We start from the raw sequence: 12360 nt of genomic DNA, 5'->3' as shown, positions 1-12360 counted from the left end.
CTGAAACTCAACTTGTTTAAACAACTATTGACTCTTCAAACCTTACGGTTATGCAAGAAAAAATAAAAAAACCGATAGTCTATTCAAATAAGCAAAAATCCTAAGAAGAAGTAGACAACTGTACACAACCAAGCACTAAAAATCAACCTGATTCGAGTATCAAAGAATCTGAAACTAACACAGGTTATGCCCCTTGTCATAACGTCTAGATCCAGAGATCTATCGCTAGATTTAACAAATGAATAGAGTCGCCACTAATCTTTTATTAGGTATGATTGGTCACCTAAGAAATCTATCATTTTAAGGAACTCCAAGCTTGACTAAGGGTCTCTAAAAGAATAGGTTCGGGTCTGTTAACTAGAACAAGGTTCAGGAGTTTGATTACATATAGGGAAGGTTATAGCACCCCCACATGCCCATCCAAGAGATGGTACCATATTATTTCAAATTTATCCTAAGGTTCGAAGTCTAATGGTTTCAAATATTGGAAACAATTTTTAAGATTCTTCATCAATCTTGGTAGAACTCTTAAAAAATACTTCATCACCTTAAGAGTATTCAAGAATCTCATTTAATTTCTTAAAGAGGCTCTGTCGTCAAAAAATGATTTATTTATTATTATTTATTATTATCAATTTTCGTCGAAAATAAATCTAATTATTCCACCATTTGGGCCAAATTAGAAATATTTTTTCTTTTGAATTTCTAAAATTTCCACAATTTGGGCCTATTTAGAAATTCCTTTTTTTTTTCTTAGAAAGAAAATAATATGACAATTATTTTTATTGAAATTTCATCTAAATTATTCCACCATTTGGGTCAAATTTAGAGAAAATTTCTCACCTAGAGATTTATTAAAAATTTACCATTTGAAATTTCTAAGAATCTCATCTTTAGATAATTATCAAATATTTTCAATCCAAATTTTTATTTAGGAAAGAATACAATTACTTGTATTAAAATTTCATTTAAATCATTCCATCATTTGGGCCAAATTTAGAGAAAATTTCTCACCTAGAGATTTCGTAAAAATTTACCATTTAAAATTTCTAAGAATCTTATCCTTTGGTAATTTATATTTAATTCCAAAAATTTTATATTTTTATGTTTTTTATTATTTTTAATTTTTTAATTTTTTATGGTTTGAAAATAAATATTAATTGTTGTTATTGAAATTTTATCTAAATTATTCCATTATTTGGGATAAATTTAAACAAAATTTCTCACCTAAGAATTTCATAAAAATTTACCATTTGAAATTTTTATAAATTCCATCATTGGATGATTAATATTTATTCCCAAAATTTTTATTTTTTATTTTTTTATTAAATTTAATATCAAATAATGAAAACCATAAAAAAAATGAATAAATAAACAATTATGCATAAAACAAAACAAATGAATAAACAATCAAATAAAGAGAAAAAAATGTACCAAACAATTAAAGAATTTGAAAAAAAAAATTAAAAGCAAGTAAAATTACCAAAGTTGACGTGAACCTTTAGGATGAAATTCTACCAAATCAATGTGCTAGCCTATTACATGACACTAAGACATCAAAGCACACTAAGGCACTTGCTCCACACGCATGTGGTTCCTCTCTACTATTGCCTTCCACTGTTTTTTGGTTCCTGCTAGCTTTTTCTATTCTTGCTGCCCAGTCTTCTTTTTGGTTCCTCTTCTTTTTTTTCTTTTGGTACCAGCAGCTTCACGTTCCCTTGCCTGTTGTTAATTTTTTTCCCTTTTCTTGTGTGTTCCAGCGTTTATTTATAAGGATTGATCAAAAGAGTTTCTGATCAATCCCAATTCCTTCTTGTGATTGAGATTCAATCTTTGAATCTAATCCAAACTCTACCGACCCAGTTTTATGCAAACTCAAACACCTTTTTTTGTTTTTTTCATTTTTATTATTTTTTTAATTTTTTAATTGTCAAAGTTGATCTTGTAGACCCCTAGACAGATTGAGGTGTCTACAGCTGCCCCTCTTTGCGCATTTTCTGTGAAACAAAAATTGTGCAAAGATGTAGACAACCTAATCAATTTGACACGTTTTTTTTAAAAGAAAAAATAACAAAGCTTCTCTAAATAGAGACTCAATGACTTTTGAAAATAAACAGAGCTCTTCTAAATAGAGGCTCAACGACTTTGAAAATAAATAAAGCTCCTCTAAACATAGGCTCAACGACTTTGAAAATAAACAAAGCTCCTCTAAACAAAGGCTTAATAACTTTGGAAAGCAAATTGCTCCTTTAAATAAAGGTACTACAACTTTGAAAGTAAATTGCTCCTCCGAACAGAGGCACCACAACTTTTGAAATTACTCCTCTAAACAGAGGCACCGTAACTTTTGAAAAGTAAATTGCTCCTCTAAATAGAGGCATCACAATTTTAAAAAGTAAATTGCTCCTCTAAATAGAGGCACCGCAACTTTGAAAGTAAATTGCTCCTTCAAACAAAGGCACCGTAAATTTTGAAAGTAAATTGCTCATTCAAATAGAGGCACTGCAACTTTTGAAAAGTAAATTGCTCCTCTAAATAGAGGCACCACAACTTTTGGAAAGTAAATTGCTCCTCTAAATAGAGGTACTACAACTTTGAAAAGTAAATTGCTTCTCTAAATAGAGGCACCACAACTTTGAAAGTAAATTGCTCCTCTAAACAGAGGCGCCTCAACTTTTGGAAAGTAAATTGCTCCTCTAAATAGAGGCACCACAACTTTTGAAAGTAAATTGCTCCTCTAAATAGAGGCAACCATGACTTTGAAAAATAAATTGCTCCTCTAAACAGAAGCACCACGACTTTGAAAAATAAATTGCTCCTTAACAATCATGTCCAAAAGAGTTAAAAATCGTGACTGAAAGAATTTTGTAATGGAAATTCAAGGATTCACAATTTAAGTTCAACATTCAGAGGTTCAAATTCGCAAAAATCTTTCAACTTCGTAAGAATTTACTGAAATTTGATTCTCAAAATTTCAGTTTCATTCAAGTTTGTAATATCTCGAGATTTGCATTTGTAACTTGCAAGACTCGCATCCAACATTTAAAGATCCTTATTTGAATTTTGGAGATTCACATCCAAAAGTTCAAGGCTTTTCAAAGGTTCTCATTTGGCAAACTTGGAATTCATATCCAAAAATCTAAAGCTTTTCATTTGAATTTTGGAGATTCACATCCAAAAATTCAAAGCTTCTCATTTAAGTTCAAAGGCTCACATACAATAAAACTTAGAATTTCACATCTAAGTTCAAAGGTTCTCATTTAAAAGATTAGAAATTCATATCCAAAAAGTTGAAGCTTTTTATTTTGGAGATTCACAACCAAAAGTTCAAAACTTTTCATTTGTTCGAAGATTCACATTCAATGAACTTTAGGGTTTCATTCCTCAAAGATTCTCATTTTGAAACTAAAAAATTCACGTTTGAGTTCTCAAAAATTTTCATCAAAATATTCACAATTTGTTTTTCAAGTGACTAAAAAATTTGCATGAATGAATGTTATGACCAAAAATGCAAATACCTTCTTAATGATGTAAATGCAACAACCTAAATTCTCATAGTGCCATAAATGTCCAAACAAAGTTTAATTCATCAAATTATGTGCATGTACTATTCAAGCAATGATGCCAACATGATACATATAATACGGATATTAATAATGTCATGAAATCTTAAATAATTGTGGTAATATGGCTCTCAAAACTCCACCATTTCGTATTTCTTCCTTGTTCAGTTTCTTAATACTTTAGGACAAGTTTCATCAATCGATTATCACTTGACCATCATTCATGGGCTTTTCAGCATTAATAAATTTTAGAACAAGTTTCATCCACCATCATTGGGTCACTACTCATAGGTGTCTCAACATTAACCATTTCGAACAAACTTCATCGTCCGTCACTAGGTTACACTCATAGGTTTCTCAACCCTAACCACTTTATCCACTGATCCATATTATTTTCATCATTCAATCATAACTCGCAAGTCATGTCGACCAATTCATCACTTGGTCATATCACCTCTTTAAGTTTTTACATTTTCTTCATTTATTGGCCAACCCATCACCATTTTCATCATTTGACCACACCACGTGTTATCTCAAATCATCCTTTATAGGCTTCTATGATCTCTTCATTTTTGTTTTTATCATCTTGGATTTCTTTTCAAATGAATGTAAGACTCTTTTAAGCACATATTTATTCATTCATTATCATTTCAATTCTTGACAAATACAATGCAATCAAGCATTTTCTCAATTCATTTTAGAGATGTGAGAACAAAAGAGTGGAAGGTGCATTGAGAGAATGAAAAATGAATCTTGGTACCAAAACAAATGGGGAAAAAAATAAGTTGGATGTATGACATTAGGACAAATGAAATGGGAACAATTTTGAACATTAATTCAAGATTTTTTTTAAAAATTCATTCCATTGATTGTCAAAATCATTTTTAACTCATCAAACTTTATCCTAGCTTTGGAGGATCTTTAGATGCATTGATCTTCTATATATTTGAACTGTTCATCTCTTTCAGCTCAGAGATTTGGTCTACCCAAATTACCCTTTCGGGTTTTTAATTTGAGTCTTTTTTTTTCTCCTTTCATCTTTTATTTTTATTTTCCCTTTTTTTTTTTTTTCACCTTTCACATTTCACCATTCACCATTTTCTTTTCTTTTCTTTTCTTTTTTCATCTTTCATCCATTGTTGATATATCTAAAACATTAATCTTTAGGGCAATAACATGATTCCATCATGAGCACTATTTGCCTAACATATGATTATTCAATTCGAGTATTCACACTTGATCTAAATAAACTTTTCAAGGTTGTAATGTAGGCCATGGTATGGGGTAATGAAAAAAATGGATAAAATAGGCTCAATATATATGTTTAAAGGGTTCAAAATCAAAGGATCATCACTTGATGCAGCTTAACATTTTGCCCCGTTCTATATCATTTCACTACTTTTTCCTTTTTCTATCTCATTCTTCATAAAAAGATTCTCATTTCTTTACCCCAAATCATTTGTGGCATTTTTCTTTATTTTTTGTTAGACTATTTTCTTTCTAAAAAAAAATTACCCCCTAGTATAGGGGGTGATCCTTGGTCAAGGGTTTTTTAGAAAAGAAAATCATAATAGATTCAAAGGGGTAGCAATGAATGGCTTTTCAAATGGTAAAAGAAAGATAGCCATTTTTCATCTCAATGTGGATACTTCTCTTGAACCTCATTTATTGACTAAAAATAAGCTCATGGATTTGTAAAAAAAACTGCCCATCTTTAAGATATATTAACCTCACATCTGTTAGTAGTTGACTTTTTTTTTTGCTCCAATAATCTTTTTAAATCAATGTGAATGAGTTCTCAAAATTAAATTTTAAAATTATTGCTGCCATTGTCTAAACATTCATCGTTCAGAATTCAAGAATGAGAACAAAAGTTATGAAAGGTGACAAAGCATAGAACAGTAGTTGAATGAAAAAAAAAATGTAATGAAATACATTAAATTGCCTTTTATTGAAATGATAGCAAATGAAATCCTACTGCCTAAAAGAAACCTAACATTACTCTAAAAAAAATCCTAAAATGATAAGAAACTTTCAATCAGCCTTATCTCCATTCTTCAAAATTGTCCCTTTATGCGATCAGGTGAAGAATCTTTATTGACATCTTGCCCCTTAATTCATTGTGACTCTCCGGACCTTTTCTGACTAAATGTGTTCTTGATTTTCATTCAGAGCATTATGATTTGGTAATGGGTTGCCACTAACATTAGGTGTTGTTGCTCTTCCTTGATCAAAACTTACCATTCCATCATTGATTAATCATTGCACCTTATGCTTTAAAGTAATGTAATTTTCAGTAGAATGACTTGTAATTTCATAGTGATAGTCGCAGTGGGCTGTAGGATCATACCACTTAGGATAGGATGGCTTAAGTGGCTCTACATGGTTGGGGGCAATCAAGTGGCTATTATAAAGTTCTCGATATAACTCCGTATAAGTCATGTGGATTGAATCAAATACAAGTTTTTCTCAAGTAATCAGTTACTCTCGTGAACCACTTGCTGGGTCAGTAGGGCGAATTTGGGCTCTTACAGGAGTTTGAATGTTAAGGCTATATGTAAGATCTTAAGGGCTAAAAATTGATCAATATGTAGATGAATAAGGTGGTTGTGGAGCTAGCTGGTATGAGTAGGATGAGGTATTATTCACAGCAGGATAAATGGAGAGTAACCTTAGGGTGGATAGGGTTGATAACCCCTCTATCAAAGCTCACAGCTTGAGCTTCAGTTTTTTTCTTTTCTGATGCCTTCTTGGTTTCTCCTCCTTTCAACTTGCCATTCTTGATGGCACTTTCAATAATTTCTCCAGAGATCACCATGTCGATGAAATTCTTTGTTGCATTCCCTATCATCTTTTCATAATAAAGAGATTTCAAAGTGTTGACAAACAACACTATAGTTTCTTTTTCAGTCAGAAGAGGCTGTACTTGAGAAGCAATATCCTTTCACCTCCGGGCATACTCTTTAAAAGTCTCATTGGCCTTTTTCTCCAGGTTTTGTAAAGACAAATGATCAGGGGCAGAATCCATGATATGTCGATATTGATTGATAAAATCATAGGCCATGTCACTCCAGGAACGGATGCGAGTTCTATCTAACTGGATATACCAACTAATAGTAGAATCAGTAAGACTGTCTTGAAAAACATACATTAGTAGCTTTTCGTCATGAGCATGGGCTGCCATCTTTCGATAATACATGGTAATATGAGTTTTTGGGCACTTTGTGCCATCATATTTTTTAAATTTTGGTACTTTGAACTTAGGAAGAATGACCACATCAGGGACTAAGCAAAGCTCAGTAGCATCAACTGAACCATAGAAATCAATTCCTTCTACAACCCGTAGCCTTTGTTCTAGCATACTAATTTTGAAATTTTCCTGAGTTTCTACTTTTATCTTTTTCTTGTCTTTTCCTTTTAGTTCATCCAGATCAGGGATTTAAATTGGTTCAACTGCCTTTTCAGTAAAGACAAGATTCACATAGCTATGGTAATGCATTGGATTAGAGGTTGATGGCATTCCAGGATATGTAGGATATATGAACTGTTGTGGTGAAACCTCTTGTGTAGACTGGGCTCGAGGTGGACCAAAACCAAGTGGATATAGGGGGTCAGTCACTTCTTACGATATAGGGCCTTGTTGGCTTGTGTTCTCTTCTACTCATTTCCCCTTATTTAATTTGTTGAGAGCATCCAAAATTTTACTTAACTCATTCTCAATCTTTTTCTGAGCTTTTTCTAATTTTTCAAATCAATGAGAATTTTTTTGCTCTATTTATCTGGCCCTGGCTCTTGTATTATATCGATGGATGGGGTTTCTACTGGATGGAGCTATTCTTGAACCTTTAGCATCACAATTACAATTAGAAACTATGTATGATATGCAAATGTATGCATGAAATGTACTAATGTTTACCATATCATCGATATTGATAAAAGAAATCTCCATTTGAAACTTTGTTAAATAAAATTTCAAAATTACATCCTAATAAAGTCAAAGCAATATTCTAAAGTCCTAAACATCATTCTTTATTTATAATGCCTCCTTATAAACTTCCTAGCTTGTTGGTAATGATTTTGTGCCTCATTTAGGAAATCAAGTAAATATCGCCCATGCATTCCCACTGGTTGCACCATAGCCTTCAAACTTTCCACTTTTTCTTCCATTTCTGATGCTTTGTCTGCAACAATGCATATCTGATCAAACAAATGCCTTAGATGCCTTTGTTTTTCTATACACATGTCTTTCCATAACTCACTCTGTTGAGCTTGTTTTCTGCATTCATCAGACAAAGCTTCTACTTGTACTGTGCATCGATCCACTATCTCTTGTAGCATTTGACTATGTCTATGTGCCCTAGCAGTAACCTTTTGTTCTTTCACCACCCTCGTTTTTAATAATTCATTTTCTTTTAAAAGTCGGGCAAGCTCGGGTGTGACTGACGAATGTGTCATATCTAAATCATTAAATAAGGCTCTCCATTAATCTTTTTGCTCTGTAAGGCTCTGGATTTTTAGTTCTTGAAGTTGTGAACACTCTTCCATTTTTATCTTCAATCACTTGTTTTCTTGTTCTAACTAATCTTTCTTAGACTGGAGTTTTCTCTTAGATATTTCCATTTTAAGCAAAGGATCTTGAAAAATGGGTTTTGGGGAATGCCCTAACTATTTACTGGGAATCACAATGTCTTTTCCCTTTTTCGCATGCCATACACTATATTCTGAAGTGACGTCATAAGTAAACCTCCCTTGGTTAACCCTGGTGGTTTGCTTCTATGCTTTCTTGATCTTTTCAACCATTCCATATGCCCTTTTATCAGTGAATGATAACTTTCTTTGGTTAAGTCCCTAGGTTTCTAGAATGAATTACTCATACCCGGATTATCTTCTCACTAAAGCCAGAGCATAAGTAACAGCACCCCATAGGCCTAATAAAAACACCCATGGCTGATTTTCACAACTGTATAACACCTTATCATGATGCATCCAAGGTGCTCTCCAAACTATCCATTGACTATCAAGGGCTCAAAAATAGAAAACCCATTCCTCTTTTGACTTTGCTTGAGGCCATGTGTTGTAACAGAATTCTTTGATGGGGATACTGGAACGAAGGTATGACTTGCGAAATTGACTTTCTTTACATTTCATGTGACTCTTGATCTATACATAAAGCAACTGTAAACATCCATTAAATCGACTTTTATCGTTTCTGTGACAAAAGTTTAAAGATCGAATGGTTTCTGCTAAAATGGTTGGTGCTGCATTGACCTAATATGCTAACTGATCAATAAAATCCACCACTGTAACATCCACATATCTGATGACTTTCAGAAAGATCACTAATCCATATAAAGCTATAGCTATAGCTACTAATCCCTGATCATCATCTATGTGCCCTTGGATGAAATCTCGTAAAAAACTCCATGGAATAGCCTTACTTTCACCCTTTATTTTGACACATGAATCGACTTGAGGCAAACTAAGTCTAAGCATTTGCACTAATTTTTTACGATAGCCCACCTTGTTGGCCCAACAAATCTTGTTTGGGTTTGCTAGATTGAAGTGAAGTAGGACAATATACTCTTCAATTGTAGGCACCATGTCTACTTTATTAAAAACAAAACATCTATATGAAGGATCTCAAAACTAAATGATAGCCCTAATCAAATTATTATCCACTTGCACTTATAGCAGTGAAGCTATGTCTCCATATCTATTCTCAAATTCCTCATGTCTTATTCTATTCATGCATCCTCATATACAGCATAAGTCAGATAGATCATTTTGCTGTAGCTCTAGATGAACTCTTTCGAGTAATGATGAAATAAAATCCTTAGGCAAGCAATCTCCTTATTTTTTTTTACCCTCTTTTGACTTAATTTTCAATTGATGAACAGACTCATAGTGGACTGATGTAGACTTTGGTTGCATTTGGCTTTCCATGGATGTAAGTGTGAGATCTAATTTATCAATAACTGATATATGACAAATATTTTCTATATGAAAATGATGCAAATGATAGTGTTAAATATGATCATGATATGATAATGCTAGAACATGAGAATGAAATGACATATAAATGCACAAAATCAAGCAGATAAAATGGTTAGATAACAAATTGTTCCTTCTTGTGCCCTAATTTTGGGTTGTATCTATTGATGGATAGAAAGGGCTTAAGTTGGTTTCTTAGGGGTGAACTATATACAGGGTTAGAAAATTTTGACCACTAAAAGGTTCTGAAATTGTTTCTTACATCATTGTCCATCACAAACTAGTAAGGCAGTCCAATCTTCACCCATCACAGGCTACCAACGAAAAGGATTCAATTTGAGTGGGAGTATTTCGCTAGTCATTGAAGAGATTATCATCTCCTAAGAATGCCTCTTAAAAGGGACTAAGCTTGGGTATAGAGCCCATGTAATGCAAATGCATATGGTAGTGTCTGTAAAAGAACACAAAATTATCAATCCCATAAATCAAATAAGAAACCAAAAAAGGAAAAATGTTAGTAAACAAATAACTTAAAGCCATTAGTTCAAAGGATAGGATAAATTCAGAAATTATGGCTTGACTCTCTAATGTCCTCAGCGGAGTCGTCAAACTATCATAACGTCTAGATCCGAAGATTTATCGTTAGATTTAACAAATGAATGGAGTCGCCACCAATCTTTTATTAGGTATGATTGGTCACCTAGGGAATCTATCATTTTAAGGAACTCCTAAGCTTTACTAAGGGTCCCTAAAAGAATATGTTCGGATCTATTAACCAAAACAAGGTTCAGGAGTTCGGTTATATATGGGAAGGTTATAGCACCCCCACATGCCCATCCAAGGGATGGTACCATATTATTTCAAATTTATCCTAAGGTTTGAAGTCTAATGGTTTCAAATATTGGAAACAATTTTTAAGATTCTCCATCAATCTGGTAGAACTCTTAAAAAATACTTTCTCACCTCAAGAGTATTCAAGAATCCCATTTAATTTCTTGAAGAGGCTATGTCGTCGGAAAAAGATTTATTTATTATTATTTATTATTATCAATTTTCGTCGAAAATAAATCTAATTATTCCACCATTTGAGCCAAATTAGAAATATTTTTTCTTTTGAATTTCTAAAATTTCTACCATTTGGGCCTATTTAGAAATTCTTTTTTTTCTTGGAAAGAAAATAATATAACAATTATTTTTATTGAAATTTCATCTAAATTATTCCACCATTTGGGTCAAATTTAGAGAAAATTTCTCACCTAGAGATTTATTAAAAATTTACCATTTGAAATTTCTAAAAATCTCATATTTAGATAATTATCAAATATTTTCAATCCAAATTTTTATTTAGAAAAAAATACAATTACTTGTATTGAAATTTCATCTAAATCATTCTACCATTTAGGCCAAATTTAGAGAAAATTTATCACCCAGAAATTTCTTTAAAATTTACCATTTGAAATTTTTAAGAATCTCATCCTTGGGTAATTTGTATTTAATTCCAAAAATTTTATATTTTTATATTTTTATGTTTTTTATTATTTTTAATTTTTAATTTTTTTTGTTTGAAAATAAATATTAATTATTGTTATTGAAATTTTATCTAAATTATTCCACCATTTGAGATAAATTTAAACAAAATTTCTCACCTAGGAATTTCATAAAAATTTACCATTTGAAATTTTTATAAATTTCATCATTGGATGATTAATATTTATTCCCAAAATTTTTATTTTTTATTTTTTTATTAAATTTAATATCAAATAATGAAAATCATAAAACAAAGTGAATAAATAAACAATTATGCATAAAACAAAACAAATGAATAAACAATCAAATAAAGAGAAAAAAAAAGTACCAAACAATTAAAGAATTTGAAAAAAAAATTAAAAGCAAGTAAAAGTACCAAAGTTGACGTGAGCCTTTGGAATGAAATTCTACCAAATCAATGTGCTAGCCTATCACATGACACTAAGACATCAAAGCACACTAAGGCACTTGCTCCACACGCATGTGGTTCCCCTCTACTATTGCCTTCCACTGTTTTTTGGTTCCTGCTAGCTTTTTCTATTCTTACTGCCTAGTTTTCTTTTTGGTTCCTCTTTTTTTTTTTTCTTTTGGTGCCAGCAACTTCACGTTCCCTTGCCTGCTGTCAATTTTTTCCCCCCTTCTTGTGTGTTCTAGCGTTTATTTATAAGGATTGACAGAGAAGTTTCTGGTCAATCCTAATTCCTTTTTGTGATTGAGATTCAATCTTTAAATCCAATCCAAACTCTACCAGCCCAGTTTTATGCAAACTCAAACATTTTTTTTGTTTTTTTATTTTTTTATTTTTTAATTTTCAAAGTTGACCTTGTAGACCCCCAGACAGATTGAGGTGTCTACATCCCTATTGAATTTTAAATAAAAACTTGTGAGCTAGCCTTTTGACATTCTTATTGCATTAACGTGTGAGATCATGCACACGCTACTCTATCTGCAAGTACATCTCGTATGAAAGGTTAAATCTAAATTTTTGAGCCTTTACTACTAACCTTGACAATGTGCAAATTCAAAAAATATCAGGAAGCCCTCAATGAACCAAATTAGAAGGCAACAGTTTTTAAAGAAATTAATGCACTAGAGAAGAATGGGACATGAAAAATTTTAGATTTGCTCAAAGAGAAAAACTCAGTTGGATGTAAGTGGATCTTCACAATAAAGCACAATGAAGATGGAAGCATAAATAGGTTCAAAGCTAGACTTATTGTAAAAGAGTTCACTCAATCCTGTGGGATAGACTATGAGGATACATTTGCTCCAGTAGCCA

This window comes from Durio zibethinus, chromosome 20, assembly GCF_047325235.1.
Source record: "Durio zibethinus cultivar Kanyao isolate XHJ-2024 chromosome 20, ASM4732523v1, whole genome shotgun sequence".
Taxonomy (NCBI): domain Eukaryota; kingdom Viridiplantae; phylum Streptophyta; class Magnoliopsida; order Malvales; family Malvaceae; genus Durio; species Durio zibethinus.
This window is presented reverse-complemented; position numbering follows the sequence as displayed.